The 24,628-nt window shown below is 35.1% G+C and overlaps 1 protein-coding gene and 1 long non-coding RNA gene across 7 annotated transcripts in view; both read right to left on the minus strand.

The window, feature by feature from the left end:
• Positions 1 to 3,474, minus strand: part of LOC145961472 (uncharacterized) — a 52,767-nt gene extending 49,293 nt beyond the window's left edge. Inside the window, exons 1-2 of the long non-coding RNA XR_014435643.1 lie at positions 3,381 to 3,474; positions 2,450 to 2,503 (exon numbers count right to left, since the gene is read on the minus strand). This is a non-coding gene — a long non-coding RNA (uncharacterized LOC145961472). The remainder of the gene's footprint in view (positions 1 to 2,449; positions 2,504 to 3,380) is intronic.
• Positions 1 to 24,628, minus strand: part of Rbp6 (RNA-binding protein 6) — a 620,420-nt gene that overhangs the window by 535,906 nt on the left and 59,886 nt on the right. The window lies entirely within an intron of this gene.

Consider the following 24,628-nt stretch of genomic DNA (forward strand, 5'->3'; position numbering starts at 1 on the left):
TATATATATATATACACACACCTCTCCCTCGCATGCTCCTGTCCATCGTCCTTTCCAATTGTCGCGCGTTTTCATTGTTCCGAATAATTAAGAGATCATTTTCGTGTGGCTACACCGAAATCTGATATCTGATAAATTGTACCGCTTTTAATTTTTGGAATGAAATATGTAATGCGCATTGCACTCTATGTATGTTGAAATTCAAAAGCATTCAGACGAATATTAAATATTTAGACATCATTTTCACTTGTTATTTATAGTCAATCGAATTGTATTGTATAATCATTAATTTCTGTTTCATTCAATACGTTAATCTAAAATTGAATGAGAGAGAGGGAGAGAGAGAGATTTATGAATTCCATCGTAAATTATTGTTGAGAAATATAAATAATATTTTGCACAGAGTGTGACGCAACTATTTTTACACAATGCAAGATAACATTTTGATAACACGTAGCGTAACACGCGCGTACGCACTTTAAAAACTGCCGTCGGTGTCATGAATTGTATTTTGAGGTTTCTCGCTTCGAGCGAAAACCGTGTATCCCGTAAACCAGAAACCCGACCTCTCATAAAACAGTTTCATGATATGGCGATTGTTGAAACATGATTTCAAGCGAGATTTTAAGTTGCAATGCGAGCATCGTGTTTCTCGCCCGGAACGAGACGTTGAAATATAACTCACGATACAGATGCAAGTTCCAACATGTGAACTTGGGTTTTGCATCACAAAGATAGGCGGCACAGAGAGACACAAACGCGTTAAAATGATGAATTTCATATCGCGAAAGTTTTACCACTAAACGTGCTACTTTATACATTCTTTTGATGTTGACTTGAAACAAAATTTAATTTGTCGAGATTTAATTTTGAATACAATTGCGAGAGATTTCATAAATGTAATTGTGATTTAATTTTTAAAAATTAATTGGCACAATAATCTTCACCTAATAAATTCCTTATCATTTCAAAATTATTTACGCGCCGACGATTCTTTCTGTCAAAATTGTGAAAGAATTAGATATCAGATTTTTCGGATGTTTCGTCTAAAGATTAAATACTTAAAGAGAGAAAGAGAAAGAGAAATCAAACTTTCGGACACTATAACATTTCCCAGAGAGAGAAACGACCGTGAAAAGGGCTCGATCCCGGAGGATTCTCGTTCGCGAATGATCGTGTAAATAATGATACACGCAACGTGCTGCCGATCGCGTGGCTTCCGATACGATAAATTGGGGGACTCCATTATCGTCCTCGAACGAGTCGAGGGTGATTCGAAAGAACAACGGAGTTCCTCCGATCAAGGGTCTCCAGAGGAATCTCTGTCCTTTCGAGAAGAGAATTTCCTCCCCATCTCTTCCGCTTTTCTTATTTTCTCTTTCTCTTTATATCTTTATCCTTCGCTTCAGCGTTTAGTGAACATCTCTCTTTGTCGAGACCGTCGTCGTCGAAATCACACCTCTTACACGGCAAATAAGCAGGTGTATATCGGACTGCGAATTATATGAAGACGGCTTTATCATGTTTCCCGCGGAACGATTTTTGCCCCATTTAACTTTGATTATGAGTCGTCTCGCGTTACACGAGTTTCAACCCGCGACGGTGGTTTAAGGGTAGCGGCAATCGTCGGCGGAAATCTACGGCATTCGCCGCCGGTATCTTTGCGCACGTGCAGAGGTTAAAGACCTGTGGACGTGTGATATTCTCAATACGCTTCTTTACGCTATTTTATCTCATTTTTATATTTTTGTCATTCCGATATTTTTACTATTTTCACAAAAAAAGATGGTTTAATCACGCTGATATGTATACCTAATTCCTTAGATATTTTTAATTTATACCTACAAATCGTTCAAAATATGTATTTCTCTTGATCTACTCCGAAAATACTACACTATATTTTAAAATGTGACATTTATACTAACGTTTTCTAAAAGTCATATCAGGAATCATACGTGACTAAATTTGTCAAACTAGAAAATATAAATGAGAGAATTTCAAGTTTTGTTACATCTACCTATATCGATGATATATTATTATTGCAAAGACTAAATATATCGTTATTGGACGAATCTAAATTCCCATTTTGGCAATATTATTCGCGTGATATTCGTGTCTTCGAGAGCAATGTCATACAACACTGTCTTAGAAGTGCAAACTTCGCGTCAGTAGATTTAAATTGTGATCCGTTAATAGCGAACATTTGAGACTTGACACTCTCCTGTCGGTTGAAAATACATTTCCATCAATTATTTCTTCTCTTTTCCATTTTTTTGGTACACTGTGTAAAACGGTATTAAGATCTCTAGCCCGTCTACTTTTTCATGTTTCGCGAAATTTTTTCCCCTTTCTTCCTGCTATGTATTCTTAGCTTTACTCTGATTTCTATACTTTGTCGATTAAATTATAATGTTATATTTCGAGGAAAAAGATCGAAAAAAAGACTCACCAAAGTTACATTGCTTTCCTGACTTCACAGTCACTTACAGAAATGATCACTCACCTGCAACAGAAAGAAAAGAGGGTTAGTATGATAAAGCACAAACTAGAATTCATTTAATCTGTCTTAATTTCTTGATTGTTAGGAATGTCGGATCATCTTGAATCATTCCGCGCTTTCATGCTACGCAGCAATTTAATCTTTACTCAGTCATTGTTTATACTCAATGAGCCGACTCATCTGATTCATCAGCATTATGCATTCTACAAAGAGCGATCGGAATATCTCGTTATCTCTTGAAAATAGTTACTTTGCTTCATCGTGTTTAACTAAGAATTTCGATAAATTCTGTCAATTATTCTCACAATTGCGATACTATTGTAAGAGTATTATTATATATTTTTACATTTTAATTTATTCTGTAAATTTTCATGATCTTCAACTTTTTCATACTGCAGAGAAACAAAATTTGTTGAATTGTTAAAAAAAGAAAAGAAAAATAAAGAAGGAAAAACAAAGAAAAATATCAAATTCGTTATTTTACGGAATTGAATCATACAATCCATAATTTTATATTACACTCTTCTTCTATTTCTTCTTAACACGTATAATTCTTCTATTACACTCAACATTATCTCATTATCTTGATCGATATGAAAAAAAACCAGTAAAATACCGCGAGATCGATGTTAAAATAAAAAAATGATTGCCTAAACTTTTAAAAGTTTCAAATATTAAGACGAGGTCATCAGTGCGATTTAGCAACACAATTACATAAGGCATAGATGTTTGCAGACGGTAACGAGATAATGTGGTCGCTTTGACAGATGTCGGCTGAGAGCCGCTGCTGCATCGCATTCGAGAGAAAGAGAGAAAGAGATAGAGAACGAGAGAGAGAAAAAGCGCGTGTGTTCACAATACAAGATCACGACCCACATACAAGACTTGCATCCAACGCATACGAAGTGGGTGGTCGCCGGGATCCGCGCTACAGGTTGAGCGCCTCTGCGACCGCACAAATGAATGAGTGTGGGCGAACACGTGACTGGAGAGGCAAGAGCGCGCCGCTCTGAACCTCCGTATCCCACTCCACCCCCTACTCTTCTCTACCTCCTACTCTTCTCTCTTTTCCTCCCGCGCTTTTCCCTCCCCCGCAACACAAATGACTCTTGGCTCCGCGAAGTATGTACAAGCTGTGGTTCGTCAAAATTGATCTTAGATGATGAACAAGACAATTTTCAGAAGTGCTTTTATAAAAAAAAAGAGGAATAAAGGCGCAAGTTGTATAGCTTATGAAACAGTGTATTCGCGCACGCTTTTTATTTAGAGATTTTAAAGAGCACAATTAATTTTCATAAATTTTCGTTGCGCTCGAAATATCCTTGTAACAAAATAAGTATTTCGTATGAATATCAAAAAATAATATTAAATAGAAAATCAGAAAGAAATATTCAGCTTCCTGTTGTTTGTATAAATTAGATATGTTCTTATCTAAAGATGAATTCTCTTTTTCAAATGAAAATATTAATCAGTCACACACACATTTCAATCAAGTGTGAATTCGAAACGAATAACAGCGATAAATGCATTGATTTTTTAGCAATCATAAAAAACTAAAATTTTAACAAATAAAACAAGATAGTCTTTAATTAGCTTGTTGTAAAGTGTCATAGAAATTATTTTTCTCGAGTTATTGAATAGAATATCTACTATCTCTAAAGAGAGATTTTTCAATAATATGTATTCCAATTACAAGCAACTAGATATTAAAGAGCTTCAGTAAATTTAGTAATAAGAGTGTAAACAAGAGTTATGAACGCGTACATGGCTTCCAATCAATTTTACTTTGGTATAATTACCACGGTAAAATCACCTAAGGTAAAACATGTAAATTGCGTCCTCTGTACGACTCGTGAGATGATTTCATCTCATTCGTGAGAGAATGTATAGTATGTATATGAGATGTGTGTAAATTCTCAATTCAATCCTTTTCACTTATAAAATCTCATTAGAATTTATAATAGTGCATGTCAAAAATGTCAAGGTGTTAAAGTATCAAGGTGTCTTTGTATTATAAGTGATCAAATATTTTAGATAGACTTGTGTATTAAACTTTTTATAGTAAAAATAAGATGAAACGTTTTTTTAGTTTAATTTCAACTGGCATTTATTTTAATAGATTTTTAATTTCAGGACTATTAAATAATTTAAATTGCGATATTTAAACATATATGTAATATATAACTAAAAAAATTTTTTATATATCAAATATTTAAACATATTTCAAGTTGTATATTAAAAAATAATTGTAAAAAAAACATATCAAACGACAATTTTGCTGAAGAGAAATCTTTTCCAGATTGATGGAATAGAATCCATTAGCTGTTATACTGAAACGATATTGTGAGTGCATACAACTGTATATAGCCTCTACACGGTTAAGCTCTCATATGTCTCTCATTTTATCCCATTTGACGAATGTGTGGGATGCGTTGCATGCGTTTATTTCTAAAGTGATAAACAAATGTTTTCGAACGTTACGTGCGTTTTGAATTATTCAAGGCGATTATTAAGAATGAGTCGCGTAAATCCGCGACTTCGAGTCGCGGCGGCGTGGCTCGTTTAACTCCGGAAGATGTTAACTTTCACGACCGAACAGTTTTTCTTCTCCCTCTGCCTCCATCCCTCCTGAGTACCGCAACCGTAATCTTGTAAACGCACTGCGTTCTCTTCCGCTCTCCTTCCTTTTTGCAGACTTTTTGCGCTCGTCGGCAGAGCGCTGTTTTGCTCCAAGCCGCCTTTTACGCCGCGATGCGGCCGGAAAATTGCAGCGAGATAAAAGTTTAAAGTCGCTCAGCCGGCGTTTACAAAACGCTAGCTGGTGCGATAGCGCGTAGAAGGGAAGTTTGTCTCTCTTTTTGAAGAATAGAGGAGGTTCTTTAGGGAAAGCGCGTACCGTCGCGAGATATGAACGTCGGAAATTAAGAATTATAATAAACGGTCGTATCCGATAATATTATCGTGCAAGAGGATGTTAAAATCTTCGGAGTATATCGAAGTAATGATATCGCCATATATATGTCTAATGTATTTTAATACATTAAAACAAGTCAATCAATCTCTTCTTTAAGTCCTTAATAGGTACTTCTCTTTATTTCGAATATTAAATTAAAAAATTGACCCGAATTGATGGCCACAAAATTATTTATAAATTCAGTTTTTAAATTTAACGACTCCGATTTTTTCTAATTAACTCCAAGCTCTTTAAAAACAACAGAAAAAGATAGCTTTAGTCTGCTCGAAACTTTCGTTATTTTCTACCTCTACTTATCCGACAGCGCCAGTCGAGTGTATTGGTAGTGTACGGGAAATCGGGAATTGTTTCTCGGCGAAAAGGAATCGGCTTTGCAAAGACTAACGAAGTCTAAACGAGTTTGATTTTACGCCACTTCCGAAAGAAACCGTTTGTATGGTAAATATCTCGCGAGTTAAAGAACCGCGCCAGACGCCGAGAATGCGTCGTGACTCAAGTTTACGTAATCGCACATACTTACGTCGTGTATGCATATCGCGTGCACGCGTGTTTCCCGGTCGTCGTGTGTCGTGCTTGCGTGCGCACGTCCGACGTAGACGGCACGGTCCCTGTTTGCAATGACTAATACACCTAATATTGCCTCGGCACACACATTACACAGCGTCTTCCGTCCGCGTTTTGACGCACGACCATGCGAGGATATGCGCATTAGAGCGTCGCTTATACTGGGTGTTCGCCAAGTTCGCCGCGTTTCATCTTCGCTTCAATGTTTCTCGGATTTTTCTTTCAAAAATCCGATGGAAAATCTTACACTAATACCATTAAACATTATATAATATTCAAACGTAATTTTTCTACATCAAGTTTTACTTGAATTAAATAAAAAATAACATTTTATCTATTTATTAATATTTTATCGTTTTATCTAGTTATCTATTTTCCAAAGCTCGATACACTATAGATACATGTAATATCTGTCCTGTAAAAAATTTTAATAATCGCTACGAGATGATAACGTCGATAAACTATCGATGCGTTGTTTATAACTCAGGCATTGGAAAATAAGAGATTTTAATATGTATATGTGCAGCGCACAGGGCTATGCATATGCGCCAATACATATGCCTCTGTGCATGAGAGTGTCTGCAATCTCCGCGAATACTGCCGAGGATGGAGAATAATGAATATGAGAAACCGGAAGATCCAATATTCAGCGGCTATATTCCATTTTCAGGCAATTATCGGTTTATTTAATTGAACTATTAATTGGATCGTCCGACGTAACGCACACGTCGCGCCACCGTACTTGCGATCAAATTGAATAAACGTCGTGCAGGATTACTTGGGTAAACGCCGATCGATTCTAGCTTTCGTTGGAAGAATGAGGGTATCAGGGACATGCGAGTACTCGATATTTTGAAGTATTAGATATTCGATTTAAAAGTGACTGCGATGTAGCCAAGTCCAATAATTTCGAGCCACTCTTGATATAAAAAATAAGTTTTCATTCTTCACACAAAGAAAATTCGCCTTTTATGTACATTTAACAATCTTTGAAAACAATTTATATTTATATTTATAAAAAATTAATATTTATATTTTTAAAAAATTATTATTTATTATTTATTATAATTACTATATTTATTTATTATACTATATCTTTGCCGCATTAATTGAAAAAAAATACATACAGGGTGTCCCGAAACTAACGCTTGATATTTTAAAGGCAGATTTTCTGGCCAATTTAAAAACGATTTTTCCTCAGCGAAAATGTCGAGGAGGATCATTATTTTTTGCATATTCCCAATTTTTGTCATCATGTATCTTTCTAACTAAGCCTTAAATTAAAATTCTATTAAAGTAAACTCTACCTAAAATTAACTAAAGAATGTGTGACTTTATTAATATTTTATTCCCATAAGCCTTAGTTTGCGAAAAACCCTTTATTTTCAATCGTTTATAACTCGAAAACTATTAGTGCCGCGACATTTTCGCTGAGGAAAAATCGTTTTTAAATTGGCCAGAGAATCTGCCTTTAAAATATCAAGCGTTAGTTACGGGACACCCTGTATATGTAATAAAACAGCAATAAAAATTGTTATCATGCTTCTTTGAGTCATAGATTTGTTTAATAAATAAGTGGCACTTGCAAATAATAATTATATATATTTGAATTATAAATTTAGATATAAACTGCAAGTATCTGATTGTGAGATAAAATAATAAATAGAAAAAAGACCAGTCTCTTTATCTTTTTCCTTTATTTTTTTAGCGGTATTTGTTTTATCACCCGATAAAAATTTCGTAACAATTTTTATTATCTCATAATAATTATATAATAACAAATAAATATATAAAAACATTTATATAATCAGAAATAATAAAGACTAATCTCTCTTTCATATGCAACACGACATAATTAAAACATTTTTCGTTCGCCAATTAAATTCAGTGTTTCCGCTTTAAAAACTTCAATACTGGGCCCCCACGTCGGGCATACGTTTTTTTCAACACCACTTCGCGAACCAATTGCGCGCAGAGCAGCAACGTGCGCAATGTTCGTTGATCTCGCCGAAGGTAGTTAAAACATTTTATAACAGCACGAAAGGGAGTACGCGCGCGCTCTCGCCGACTCAATTATTTTTACACAACTGACGACGCCCCCGAAAATCATTTCTCAGTTGAATTTTGTCGCGCGAGAGGTCAAAAGATTCCCCAGGCGGAAATTCCAGCGTGAATTTCTTTACATTTTCCGGGACATCGGCTCCGGAATAGAACGAACGATGAGCGCGCTTTGCGCTTTCGCCTCGTGAAGACTCAGGTCTGATTTATTTCGTAGAAATGGTCATGTCTCAGTGACGCTGTAGTCGCGCTTCAACGGAGTATTATTTATGAAATATAAGAGTATTCAAAAGTCTTGGAATGCATAAATATTTGGAAATATATGCAGCTTGTTTAAAAAAAAAAGACAATTTACGACGCGCGTAAATAATAAAAAAAAATATATATAATATTATATAAAATATATTTTGTATATTGTAATACATGTTGATATATAATGTCGATGTGTGCAATTTTGTAAGGAGCTCTTTTCCTCAATTTATCCACACAATTGTCTTTTTTAACGTCTATAACGCTTTTACATTTCCAATGTACAAATAATACGCTTCGGGATCCATACGTTCCAGAATGCGAATCGAAAGTGAGTAGCACACGTTCGGATTCCCGCGCGAAGTGCCGTTCCTCCTCGCTTTTACTCTTTTTACCTTTTTTATATCGCCCCAGCAATTGGAATTGAGTCGTGACGAGTCCCGTCGGTGGTTTCAGTCGGCAGATCCCTGAAAATCCCCATCGGGATCGTTGACCCCCTCCCTCTCGAGCGTCCCGCGAGTTCCGAAGTGGTAAAAGGAAGAGCGGCGAATTGCAATGGTGAAAAAGGAGAAAAAAGAGCGAGAGGACGAGAAACGTGCCACAGAGAGAAAGAGAGGATGGAGGTGTATTCCATATCGATACTCTCCTATACTCGAGCTATCCTCTCGCAATATCGTTCGGTATATCACCATCACGTCTGATCGAACTGCTAGTTTATACCTATACGACTCATAACGATTCTCAAGCGTGGGAAAGAAAGGAACCTCTGCGGCTCTGTTTCTCTCTTTCATTTTCTCTCCCTTTCTCTCCGTTCTTATCTCACCCTTTGCCCTCTATTGCCGTTTAAATATCATAGAGATCGAACTTGAGAATATTAGGTGAGATGAGGTTAAACAAGGTGATCCGCCAGTAATCTCCCAAGTCGAATAAAACTTCTCTCTTCGAAATAGGAAATCTAAATTGCTGATATCGAAAAGATCCTAGAAAACTTCTCGATAACCATTTGCAAATATCGTCGATTTAACGTGTGTTATCAATCTTTTATTATATCCTAAGAATTTTTTTTCATTAAGATTTATTTCAAATATTTAAAAAGAAAAACATCTTTATCATCTACTTATACTTTTATGATCGTAAAGTCGTATGAACATATAAATAGAATATTTCATATTTATAAAATTTATATTAATTATTAAAATATAATAGTAGCCTTCAAAATTTTTCCCACTTTATATATTTTTAGGATCTCTAATAAAATGCTTTGAAAACAGATTTATCTTGAAATCTCAAAATATCTTATAATAATTTATAAATTCCAAAACTAAATTACATTCCATTAATTTTGTTCAATCCTCTCATATTCTCTATATCATAAAATCACCGTCATATTTTTTTTGACTTTTTTTCTGCCTTCCCAGACAGTATCCGATAATATTTTATTTCTTTTACCTTTTCGATGGAACGACATTGGTCGCGCGTTCTACGTTCAAAATATCGATTTATCATAATGACTTAAAAAAATCTTCTCCAACAGATTGCATGACCTCCTCGAGCGACGATGAGGAATCTGTTACGCGGGTCGGCTTCGTAGGGGTTTTAATCCCTTAATGGATCTGACAAGAGTGATTATCCGCGCGCGTCCTTCGGCCAGTATAATCACGCCTGCCATTCCAGCGCCGGAAATCAATCATGCGAGTTAATAACGTTACGAATCGGCGGGCTGTTATAAATCATTCGGTGCAATGCGCGAAAATGAGCCCGGGTCATCTCAGATAGGTATAAACATTGCAGTAGCGTATCGATAAAACGATACAACGAAATACACGTGACGGAAACTTTATTGTAATCACTTGTTGTAAAACGGATCGATTTTAAAACATCATAAATTTTAATGAAATACAAATGTAAAGTGAGTGCGCTATATCAAATTAATATTTTCGAGAAATATTGTTCGAGTAATAAATGTTAGTATATTATGATTTCATTTAAATACATGTGATATTTATCATATTACATATTATATCATCTTTAAATATGACATATAATATACATATTTATAGTCATTATATCTGTATCGCAAAATATACTATGAACGATTTAAAGAATCAAATCGACAAATGAACGCGATTACAGAGGAGAGCACGTGCTTCGTAGAGCTTTGTGAAAGCGTCATTGACGCGGTAACAGGTTCCCAGCCGGGATCGATGGCGCGTTCTTGTATGTGGACAAAAAAATTACTAGCTGCGGATACGTCACAATCGAAACGGACAAAAATGGAAACGTCGGCGAATGCTGAATGAAGCCCGAAATAAAAACGATGATACAATCGCCGCGTAATTAATGAAAACATTTCTCTCCTCTCTCTCCCAGCTATCATTCCTAATAAACCAACTGATTATATGAAATTCAATATCGATCTTTCTGTCAATTCGCGAAAGCAATGATTATCAAATTAATTTTATTTCGTACGATTACTGATAGAATGTAGACAGTGTCAAGAAAAAATATGCAGTACTATATAAAGACGATCTTCCTCTATAAAATATTTAATCAGATTATAACGTCAACTTGCTCTTTAAGAAGTTTTCAATAAAATAAGTTGGCTAGATGTCTTCATTTTCAAGAACATATCCTTTCTTTCTTTCTTTCCTTTTTTCTTAAGGTATCCTCGAATGTACTCGTGCACTTTGAAATTTGTCTTAGTTTGTCCCAGTTTTTCATTTAAAAAACATGAAAAAGTTACATGTATTTTATTCTATTTCTCCTACGCTGTGTTTTAAAATTTAAAAACACCAAACAGAATATCATTGTTCCATTTCTCACTGCAATTTATTTAAGCAATATTTAAACATAAATGTGAAGTGTATGCATATGCTATGCGGTATGCACATCGAATAATTATAAATAATTAATAAAGTACAATATAATTTTGATTATAAGATTATATGAAAATTAACGTCTTATAATTTTGTTCTTTTTTTTTAATTACAGCCCTAATTTCTTTTATTATCTCACAAAATCAATTATAATAAAATACTGATTTTTTATAATTGAATTATTTGAGAAAATTCTCGAAAATTAAGAAATTAAAATAATTCAAAAGCCTCAAAAGCAAAAAGAGATGTTTAATTATAAATAAATTTATTTTTTAACTGTTTTTTTAAATTCAATTCTTACTTATTAGAACATTATTTATTATCAATATACAGAAATAGCAATATACAACATATTAATTTAAATTTTTAGAAAAGAGCAAAAATTTATTTCAAATTCAAAATATGCATACTTGGATAAATTCTAATAATTTGAAAAGTCGCAAAAAAATGGGAAATAAATTTGATATATCAGCTATTTAATATATACATTATAAGACACCCTGTAGATGCCTGCGGGTAGAATGATATCAAAAAGAAATCGCATCCCGCGGAATCCGAACGCGCTGCGGAAAAACGACGTAACGGAATTCTCGACGAAGTGCACCGATTTTACGAGGGCTCTATGTGAATCAGTCGCAGCCCTTCCTATCTCTATCCCACTTTGTTTACCTTATTCAGCATTTTCTCGCATTTTATATAGAGTGTACGAAAAATAATGCTGATTCTAGCAAAAAACAAAATTTATCAAAATAAGCAATATATTTTAGTATCATCCAGATAAATATCTATCTAGGTTCGATTATTCAAAGACTGATTCTATCATGCAATTTTTTGTCTTCTTATAGATTCAGTAAATGAACTAGCAGGAGGCCTACTTTCTTTTTTGCCCATTTTCAAATAACATCGAACGTAGTAATTGAAATGAAGTAAATTAATTAATGAAACAACGATTCTTAGTACGTATGTGTATGATAAAGTTAATAAGTAGTATAAAAATATTACCGAAATTGATAATCATAAATAAAATTCCAAAAAAAGATTTGCCTAGATGTAAGAATCGTTTTCTGCACACCATATATATTGGCACTCTCCCCGTATCTCTGCCCTTCGCAGAGCATCGTCAATCTTCAGCTGCAGCTCCTTCGAATTCCGCTTACTGTCATCGTTCGCATTTCTCACGACCCACGCACGACGCGAACTAGATTTGGCAAACGTCGCAAAAGGAAACTTTATTCTCAGACTGTTAACGTTGCCGCGATTCGAACAAAGCGATTCGTCTTTCTTGTATATGTACATGTGTGTATGTGTATATTCATGTACGTACTGTTTCACGTTTCGTATTCTTTATTTATCATCAAACCCAAAACCTATCACAAAATCAGAGTATCAATATATGATAAAAAAATCATCTTTACGCCATAATGCAAATTTTTATACAATAATTTAAATAAATTTATTACCTTAATTATATTAATTTTTCTTATATACAAATAAATTATTTTTAGTATATTTTAGATCGTTCAATAACTTTATTTAAATAAAAAAAAGTTATAAACCTTATTTTTTCAAATTTGCAGATAAAATAAATAATTTAAAATGAATGCTATAAAATAATATTTTTAAATTAATGAATTAGATAAGAAAAAAGAAGAGGAAAGAAAGAGAAAGAGAGAGAATAAATGTGTGTGCGTGACGAAATAAAAAAATTAATTTATATTTTGAAATATTTTTTATGGTTAGCGGTTTTATGATATTCCGCAAAATATGAATTTTTGCAGGCAGCAAACGTTGCGATTAAACGATCCGTTCAACACTTATGTTGGGAATGAAATATGCCAAGTTTACGCGTTTCCCATCTCGAAATCGTTTCGTCAGATGGAAAAGATCGATCGCAACGTGCAGCATGGCGATTACTTGACGCTGCTTTCGTATTCTCCTCGGAAACAAGCGGCCGCAAGTGTACGTTATATCGTCTACCAATTTGCTATTCAATCAAGCAGATCACTGGAATGCAGTTTAAAGTTGTTTCATCCCAATCTCGTCTTCGCGAGTTTCGCGCAATTTCGCATGGAAGTATACACATACATATCTATATACATGCTACGTATATATGCGTGTGTATGTGTATATACATATACATCCGTTTCCAATTTCTCTTTTCCGGAAGAGTCCGCTTATTCACCTCACAAGGAAACGTGGTTGCTGCGCAACCGAGATTCGTCGTCTCCGTGGTTTCGTTCGCGGTGAGATGCAGAAAATAAGCGTACGAACGAAACCGAGATGGAAGAAAAAGGTATATACCCCATCCTATTGTCCTTTATTACCGAGATATTCATGCGAAGAAATCGGAGATCATTTCCAAATCACGCTTGTAATTTGCTCATTGCATAGATGGAAGAGATGTAAAAGAATAACTTGTCTTGTGGAAAACTGAATGATACTTTAAAAGTAAAGCGAGCAAAAAATAAAAAAAACTGACACGTACAAAAAAATCGCATGCGTATAATAATAAAGAAATCCATCAATGTACTATTCACAAAAAGTGTGGAAATAACATGTTCCACTATTCTCCATCCAGATTCTCGCATGAACGATATGCATGAATAAGGCATGCATGTCAAAATTGAAAGATGTGATAAAAATAATACACCACGACCGTAAAATTAACAGAAGTAAAATGTTTACCTTCAAAATATTTTGAGAGCATTCTGATCGCGAAGCTAACACGAGGAAAAATCTTTAATCTGCTAATATTTTATTAGAAAATTCTGTACAACGCGATAGAATCTGTTTACATTTATCGATACCCAGTTATTAGATGCAATTGACGGATCGCCATAGTATGAAAATATTTGGCGCGCATTATTCGCCTCGTAAAGGGCGCCTACGTAATTAATCACGTCGTATCTTTATGCATCTCTGGCCAAGCAACAAGATTATGTTCCCTATTCGCATGCATACCGTCCCAGATCCATAATCATCGCCGTCGAAAGACTCGCTTTTACGATAGATCTTTTTTTCGCTTTTTCGAGCGGGAAACGCAAATTGTTTATGTATGAGAACGCTCTCGTACGCGGGCTCATGGAAATTACTCCCGAAGCATAGTCATGAACAGTATAGGCAACATGGTACTCCTCCGAATCTAGGAGGAAAATGTCGCAACGGTGGACACATTCGGCGGTTAGTAATTTATATTCATAGAAGCGTTCTTATTTTGAGTTTTATATTTCCCAAATATTTATTTTTTATTCAAGTCAAGAGAGAGAAAAAACAAAGATTAAACAGTATTAATTTTCTATGTGAATTTCTTTTTTCGGAGATTTGTTGGATTTTTACATTTTGGGTAACAAAATCAATTTTCAATTTTTTATATGTCACTTCGTCTATTGATAGATATTTAAAAAATATCTTATGCTATAGATAGTACTTTCGCAATGAAATTGATATATCTATGCTCTAAAATTTATATATCTATAAAGCATTTCACATAGAAAGATATAAAAACAAAAAATTAAAAAAATTTTTACTTCATCAGCATTATAATTTTATTGCGTATATTATATAAATTTATCATTTTCAATATATCAGCAACTATATAAAAGTTATAAAATAACAAATACAAAATTTATTTAATGATAAAATGTATAATCTTTTTCTGAATAAAAGAGAATTTTTAAAACAAGAAAACTCTATTTTCTTCTGGAAAAAAGTAAGTGTTTTTTTAAGGAAAGATTTTTAGAAAGGATTATCGGAAGTATTCGGATCATAAGATTGATTGAATTTACGTGAAACACAAGCATGACACAGGCCAAACTTGTCACTCTACTTTACGAGGTAACGAAGGCAGACGGAGAGTGAATTTGCAGGCTCTCCTCTGCATCTTTTTTCCATCTTTGTCTCTTCCTATTTTTCTCTTTCTTTCTCTCCTATCAAGAAAGGCCAAGGAAGCCGATAAACGGTCTAGACCCGATACGATTAGCCTGCAGATAGGTCGAAAGTGATAAACTCTGGTGATGATGCCCTGACCAAGCGCGAACTTATAAACGAAATGTAAATGTCATTCAAGAATTACCTTTTATATATAAGCACTACACGTATCTATTATTAAAATTTACCAATATTTTTAAAATTCATCGAATGTATGCGCTACGTTTTAAAAAGCGTGTTACTCTTTTTCACGTTTTGATTCGAATAAAATAATTTATATAATATTTATAAAATATACGTTATATAATAGAAATATATGATACTTGATTAAATTGACATTGCTTTCGTGTTGATACTCATATAAATAATTTTCGATTAATAGTATTTTATAGTGTAAAATTATCTACTAAAAATTATGAAAGCGGGAAAATTATATTACATGAATTCCGCGCGTTGAAATTTTATTCATCGTATTTCAATCGTACACATGGTTTTACATTGCATGAGAATTCCTCAAAATATTTTCACGTGTCAAATAAATTACACATGTTTATACCAGTTTTATACCAGTTTTGAAAAATAAAGATATACATGTTTTATCGGAGTATTTTTCTATTATCCATTCGAAATTACACACACATACATATATAATGCTTTATTTTTTGTAGTAAGCATTTAAAGAAGAAAGTTTACCATTTTATGAGCGATCAGCATATTTTAAACATAACAGATGTAAGTCCATTCGAAATTACTAGGACGGAAAGAGTTAAGGATTATCAATCTCACTGACTGCACGAACGCAGACGCAATTTCCGCCTTCGATCGAAGAGGAAGTAGCAGATACAAAATTGATATAGTTTAATCGGTTCTGAAACTAGATCGCAGATAGCGCTGGAGATACTGATAGCGCCGTTTTACGGAGATCGTGAAAACTTTTACGAGAGTACTCTCGATCGAGATATGGAAATACACACGATTGGTATAACTACCGTATAAGAAAACATTGTTGTACGACGGCGGAATGCCCGGACAATCTCAAGGAGCAGGTTCGTGAAATGTGTAGCAGATAAAAGCTATCAAATACGAACAAGGGAAGAATAGCTTCAATTGCGATTAATGACATTAATCTCATTTTAAGGTCTTCTAGACTGCTCCTTAAAAGAGACTTCTTGCAATAACGTATTCCAGATACGATAACAAACGTTATACCGTTTGTACATTAAATGTATGATGAGTCTAAATAAGAATTGCCATGACAATTGATTATAGTATAATATTAAATCTTCTAGAACCTCGACATGTCGTGTATAAACTGTATACGCTATTGCAAAAAATATTTTAATAACTTTCTCTTCTAATAAAGTTAATAAAGAGACAATTTGCTAAGAGGATTTTTTTCACTGTGTCGAAGAAAATAATTATCTGCTGTAAGGTAAATTAATATAATAAAAGCGTCATTCATTAACCTAACTATTTATCTTTCAATCTATCCAAGAACTTGAAATCCTGTTAATTAATCAGAAACGTAATTCTATGACAACGCGGTAAGAGCTGGTGATCGGCATCATTCAAAGTTTTTGCGACGTTTAAAAAATGACGGATGGAAAGCGGGACGATCGGAAGCGGTCTATTTCATAGATGCAAGAATCTAGATCAATTGATTATTAAGCAGATCTTTCGTGCGCATGTATAATCCATATTTAATCGCTCGCATTGGGATAGATTCATATATATATACATATACACACACACACACACACATACACATACATTCGCAACAGATCTCCAATAATGAGAGGTAAGAAGAAGAAAAGTCAAATGAATGGACTCATTAAAAGAAAGAGAACAGAAGAGAAAGGTAAGAATAAAAGGAACAAGACTAGATTACAGAGAATAGAACAGAATAGAGATAATTACACATCCTGGGACTTATGCAAGTCGCTTCAAGACATAAAAAGAATTATTTGCTAAAAGTGTGAAAACTATAAAAGTAATGAGCAAGTCAAAAATAAAGATAAGGTATAGAGGTAAGAAATGTAACAAAGTGTTGCAAAAAGGAATAGAGGGACAGAAATTAAATCCCTTAAGAACTATGAGTGAAGGAGAAAAAAATAAAAAAAAATAAAAGTGGAAAAGAGTAGAATATGGAAAGAAAGAGAGGAGAAGAGCGAAAGAACAATAAAGAAAGATCTTCGGATGCAAATGTATGGAAAAAGGAGAGGCAAAAAGAAAAAGAGAGAGAGCGCAAATCGAGAGTCGAAGGGCGGCAAGGTATTAACGAGCCAGAGAACAAAGAGGGAGCGAGTGAGCGAGAATGGAAGGAACGGCGGGGGCGGGGAGGGGGAGGGGGGAGGGGATGCCGGATGCGCGGGACGGGGACGCCGGGGAAGAGGGAAAGAGGGAACGAGAGAGGAACGTAGGGGGAGTAGGAGAACGAGGACCAAGAGCGGAACGAAGAGGCCGCGAGTCTGACGGGAAAAATCAATAGCGGCGAGCCGGCGAATCCAACCCGTCCAACCCTCTCTCGCCTCTCACCTCTCCGCTCCTCTCCTCTCCTCTCCTCTCCTCCCTCTGCCCGTAGCCGCCTTCCTGCGCAACCCCCTGCTTCACCGCGTGCCCTCTATCTCCGTCTCGCTTTCGGGGTCGAACCCGAGCCCACGCATCCACACGACCGCCCTGGCGTACCAAGCCTCTTCCTCCCTCCCTCCCCCTCTCCCCTTGTCCTCTCTGTGCCCTCCCGCGACGTCGATAGACCCCTCGAGCCTCCACGGAAATCGCATACCGCGGAGGCTGTACGAGCGGCAAAACAAGAGTACTCGCCTTATTCCGGGACTCTTTGCCCCAATCTTTCCTCCGCCCTTCACCTCCAATTTCTCCCTTCTGCTCGCGGATAACGAGACCGAAGGTCAGGGCTAACACGATCCTCCGGGACATCCGTGACGAAGCTAAGAGCTTCGAGGAAGGATACGAGCATTGTTTAAACGAGGCGCAGATGTAGTAGACAAATGAGTGTTACTCTTAAGACCAACAATAAGCGAGTTCTTTAAAAGAGGCACGTGTATGTGCGAAATATCCTCTATAAATATTATTTGACAAATATTGTGATAGCACATAAATCTATTATTACGCTGTTATTACACTAAATTCTACGTTAGAGATTTACTTACACTTAAGCAAATAAAAATCATGGTAAAAATAATATCGTACGTGTATGTTTATATATTACACTCATGTATATGCATATTAGATTCAGCATTTTAAAATTTAAAATGCATATTAAGCTTCAGTACTATAAAATTTGGCGTTAACGACAATTATGTAAGAATGTCAATGGAAATGACACGTGTACCTCGAGGACGACAAAGAGATACTAATGGCTGACAATGACAATGACAATGATAACAATGCAGACACAGCACCGTCGACTAATTATCCGACACCTCGAGCTAGTAGTTTTGCTATTGAAAATGGAACCGATCAAACTAAAGTTTCAAAAGGCGAGAATGCGAAAGGTAAAAAACTGAACTTATTGTTAGATTCGAAACGGTTAAGCCTGTACGCGAAATCACGGCCGTTATGTCGTCGCGCTCCTTTTTACACGCTCGTTTTACAAGTGTACCAGGACGAGAATACCAGCCGGCGAGGTTGCCACGCAGGAATTTGAATACAATGGGCCGGTCTGAATTTTTATCGGCGCGCCAATGTAAGCTCGCGAATGGAACAACGAACGAATGCAAATCCCGACGTCAATTAAACTTTAGTCACACCATCGGCTATCTCCATTGTAGGGATCGACCCAACCATATTATTGGCGACTGTAAATACTCTATAGAAATCAAATGTATAATTTTAATTTCGTGAATTTCTAATGCACGGGACCGTATCAGATCGCAACAGATGCGGTAACAAAATTTTGGAGTGGATTTAAAATATAATAAATCGTTAAAATATATACGCGTTAAAAATAAATGCAATTAATTTAATACTCGATTTTGTATTGACAAGTATAAAAGTTAACAACAGGTCTTTCTATATTCGTCCAAAGTTCGTTTCGCGTTTAATAAATTCTGATCAATTGACAGGTGACATTTATGAATAAAGGCACAATAAAATATAAAAACTCAAATATAAAAATAACGCTGCGTCTTAATAACCATAAAAATTTAACTCGTGTAATTCGCGTGCACGATCATTTACTTTTCGTAATTTTGTTCACAGGAGACTCAAAGTGTCTCTTGAGTTAAGCACTTACTATTCTTACGATACGTCAATTCTCCAATAGGATTTTTGAAATATGAGATGCGTTGTTTTTAAAATAGACATTTTATTTATGGAGGAACGTCGACAGGCAGGCAACCGCTAACTGTCGCGATCAACGGTTCTTTTCTTTCAAAACGCCAACGTCAACGTGACTAGAGCCGACGATTTGTCTCCGGTTGCGGAAACGTCTCGAAGATTTCGCGAAGTAAAGGCCCGCGTTCTAAATATACGAGCCTCTCGTGTCGCGCGCGGGGAAACGAGCGAAACGGCCGGTCATTCCGCATCAGTTTTCGTTAACCTGGTCGCGCGGCGACACGCCGTGACGTCCCCGTCGTCACGCTTTCGGATTTTCGCGCTCACGGCACGCTGGATATCGGCGACGGATGTTAGCAGCAATGCTGCTCAACGTTCGAAAATAAAAAAGCACATAAATCAATTCCCGCAAATAGTAACAGTCGTGTGTTGTATGATTATTACTGAAAATTTACATATATAGGGTTGTTCCTAAATTCGCGATAAATATTTTAATGACAAATTCTTTGTAACATTTTAAGACGAAAAGTCTAATACGAAAATGTCGAGGCTATAATAGTTTTCAAATGGGAAAGTTTAAAAATCACTGATGACAGAGCTAGAGTTTCGCACGCTCAGGGGTGAATGGCTAATGATAAAGGTGCTTCCATGAATCGAATACTTTCGACACTGGTGAAATTATTGTGAAAATATTCAAGGATTTCATAGCCTCTCATTTTTTATAGCCTCGACATTTTCGTATTAGACTTTTCGTCTTAAAATGTTACAAAGAATGTCATTAAAATATTTATCGTGAATTTAGGAACACCCTGTATATATATTAGTATGTACGTATGTATAATATGCATATAAAAAATAGACGTAAACGAAATATAAAGAGCATGAATAACAAACGTATAAAAATGTATGCAGATGTGTATATGTCAATCTATATATTTTGAATTTTCCGACACGTTTCGGAACAATATACAACTTTCCCGTGCAAAAATTCTTTTTTTAAAGTCATTCATCGTTACGATATGAATTTTCGTATGTCGAGCAACTTTCATGAATACAGATAAATATAGCGCACTACGCAATGTAAACAATGCAATGTAGTACAGTAGGGCAGAAAATATCCTATGAACATCTGTGCGGTTTTGTTTGTGGATTACCGTATATTTCAATGAAAGCGGATATTCTCTATATGCCTTCGGGCATATTACATTCTCTATAGTAAAGAGCGCAGTCCGATGAGACTGACATATCATTCAAAACGAGAATTATAAAGCATCAAAAAATTACAAAATTGTTATCTTTATTTACGTCTATTTTAGGCTTATATTAAATGTATTAAATATGGATACAACTTTTTAACTATTTATTTTAATTTTATATATATATATATATATAATTAAAATTAATTTTAATTATATATATATTTATAATTAAAATAAATGCCAGCTTCAATATTTGCATGATTAAAAATGAACGTACAATTATATTCGCGTTTATATAGCGTTAGATATAATTGTTCAAAATGAAGCATTATGTAACATGCGCTGCACAATATCGCACTAATACTAACGGTCTCAAAAGGGTTAATCAAAACCTTAGTCTACAGCATTCTGAATATGATATTGCACGCAGCATTCTGACTTTGCAGGATCTTTATACGCAACCCTCACGTGATTTATCTTGCGTCGTTATTATACGTACAACCTTGTCCTAAGCCAGGGAAACACGTGTAAGCCCAAGGATATTACGCAACTGCTTCCGCGGTCTTTCGGAAGCTGATTTTGTAGCCGCGGTAATTTCGCATGTCTCCCTTTATTGCACATATCAAGTATGTGAGTGCACCTCGGGCTGCGTTGGTGATCGCGATTAATTTGCGAGTTTACGCTATGAGCTCAGATGCGAAATTGCTTTCTTCTTACGCGACATATGTTCCTTCTAAATATCTCCGTTTTGCATGCAAAACATTTTTCATGAAAATAAGATCAACGAGGACGAATTTTCAAAAGAAAAAAGAAATATATAAGAAAAAAATAAACAATAAAAATGAAGAAAAAGTATTGCTTCTGAAATATTTATCTTATTACTTATTAATTTATATATCGTCTATATATTGTCTATTTCTTTAGAGAAAGCACTAGTTTATAACGATGTAGTACTACTACGTCCGCTTATTTGCTCGTAGCAAATATGTGTTTCATAATGCGTGTAATTCGATAACTGCGAATCGAGTGTAATATCGACAAAAGTGTAGAGAGAAATCGAGAGAGAAGAGAGAGAGCGAACGACTTGCTCACTTTCAACTTCAATTATGCACAGCGGCGTTTTTAAAATGCAAATGCTACATGCTCTACTAGTATCTAGCCGTGCATTAACGTCATTAAAGTAATACCGTCGTCTCTGTATTCCCGACGTAACGATTGCGACGTCACTTACTGCATTCGTTCCGATTTCGTTTTGATTTCAATTAACATATTAACGTCTGGAATCTTAATTTATATTTATATTATTTCAATGTAAATGTATTGTATGTACGTGCAAACACTTCGTTCAACATTTGTCGAATTTTTCCCATAAAATTAACTTTTACGTAATTTTTTAAAATAAATAAATCTTGCATATAATATCAAATTATTAGATCTTTTTATGTTCTACAAGTAATTTTGTTTTTCAAATTTTATCCAAAATTCGTTTCTTTTCTCGCGTCTCTCTCGGGGATTTTATATCTCCACCTATAACAAGAAATAATCTTCTCTACAATGCTTTCCATGTCCCGAAAAAGTTACATACATAGAAAACTCTGGCGTGTCCGAGCGTCATCCTTCTTTCGACGTTACGCGAAAGGATCAAAGGTCGATGCGAGTTTCATTTTCCGATTTCATGTCGCGCGCTTACGTAAAGGCTTCTACCCTCTCGAGAGTCCGTCCATTCTCCGTTAAAATATCGATCGAAAGAGAGCGAAGCAGAATGGTTTCCTCTTCACTCTTCCTCGGTCGGAAACGGATCCTACCGCGAAGGAGGCGAGAGAGCAAAAAAAGAGCAAAAATAAAATCGTCTTACTATTGGACCAATGGAGTATAGGACGCGAAGAGCGTAAACACTTGCAAAAACCTGTGATAAAACCGCCGCCGGAAATTTCATCAAATCTGATAAGTTACAATCCGTTCCACGGAAATGGGTTTGCACAAAGATGTTCGCGTTTCACTCGTTGTTCCGGAATGAAACAATAAATGAAGCGGAATAAAACGCGAATAGTATATAGGAGCAATTATTTTCATATATGGATAGATATTATATCATATGTCAATATCGTGATATCAAAATTCCCAACTACCAAAATATCAAGTCGCACGAATCGCATGATTCTCTCCATTCAATTCAATTCAATTATAAAATATCAATATTTTGCCTGAAATTTCATAGTCCGAGAATGTCTTCAATATATCAAAATCTATAATTTCACAGTTTCGAGACTGAGAAGAACAATTTTTTAATTATAAATTAACTACCGAAATATAAGAAGTTTGGAACTTTTGAATAATCGAACATTAAAATCTGAAAACAGACATTGCATGCGTATTAAAATTAATATTTTAAGTCCTCAGCATTTTGGGATGTTATTATTCTAAAAATATCGAAACCTTAACATCTCTTGGAACTTCGAAGTCTTAAAATACTTGCATAGTTAACTTTACCGAAACTAAGAATTAATTAGGAGAGAGACTAACTAATGGCGAATTTACATTGCAAACCGGGCGTTGTTGCTGCCATTTAATCGCGAGATTTTGCTTGCGAGGGGAATTAATAACTTTAACGCGGCGAGCCCCATTTCGAACCCTCTCCGAACGTCTAATCGATATTCAATTTTACGCCATGCGCTGTCTAGCGTGACTGGCGTCGCCGTTCCGATGGCATCAATTATCCTAGGCATCGGTATTTTGATGGATGGCATAATTCCGCGTCGAATATAATATTCTGGCTGTCGCGACTTTGCGCAGAAATAATGCCGCAACCGATTCGGTGCTAACTAAATGCCCTACATTGCGGATTGTAAAGCAGCTGTTTAGATGGATAGCTAATCTTTCTTCGGCTTATTACAGCGCTCAAAGCTGCACTGCGACAGAAAGTACAATGTATCTAGTGAACACACACGGTACAATTTACCTATATTATTTAACTAGTATAGTCAAGATAGTTACAACATTTCCAATATTTATATGAAATGTAATCTTGAAATATTCTTTCTTGCCGCTTCTTTTTCTCTTTGTCTCTATCGGTCTGTTTCCTTCTGTTGGAAAATGATTTCGATGATCGAAATTTTGATTTATAAATTTCGAGTCTTATATGTGTGGAATTTATAATTTTAAAATTTAAACCACATTTGAATTTCTTAAAGTATTAAAGTTTCAGGAAATACATATTTTAAAATTTTAATTTTAAATATTCTATCATCATAATATTCCAAATATCAAAATTCTAAAAAATCCGAAAATCCGAAATAAGATTTAAGTTTTAAATTTCAATCTCTACGAAAAGTTAAAATGCATTATTCCAAATTCTGCAATTTAAAAAATTTCTACATCAAATTTTTTTATTACACATTCACTTTTCGTACTCAAAAAAAAGTAAATCTCGTCTCGCTACTACAGAACCTCATTGTTGATTATTTATATGTTGTAATAGCTATCAATAAGTAATAATACTCATCACTTAAAAGTAAAAATACGCTGAAAGATAAATAATATGATTATATGATACGCTGGATAAATAATTTTATCGTTTCCAATAAAAAAAGTGAGAAAAATATAGCTCTATAATAATAGTTCTATCATTCTAAGATTTCTCGATACGGCAAAGATTCAGTTCGTCAAGTACTAAGTCTCGACGTCGATACTCGAAGATGATGGCGAGCGTCGAGTGCTCTATTCAATGTCATGGCATCACACAGAAAGCAGCTTCTTCACGCTCCGCCAATAATCGCAGTGACAAGATTTTAGCGCGTAATAGGTTGCGGATAATTATCCATAATCGGTCTTCGAAGACAGAATTGTGGTCGACGAGGGACGAAGAGCAAAGGGTCCTTAGCTTTAGAGAGTAGCCTTTCATCTAGATTCCTTCTGGAAAGGATAGAGACAGAGAGAGAGAAGAGGAGGGGAGAGAGAAATAGGGAGAAGAGAGGGGAAAGGGAACAAC

This window comes from Camponotus vicinus, unplaced genomic scaffold (genome assembly GCF_025532165.1).
Source record: "Camponotus vicinus isolate PSW18456_S1 unplaced genomic scaffold, iyCamVici1.0 SCAF_11, whole genome shotgun sequence".
Lineage (NCBI taxonomy): Eukaryota > Metazoa > Arthropoda > Insecta > Hymenoptera > Formicidae > Camponotus > Camponotus vicinus.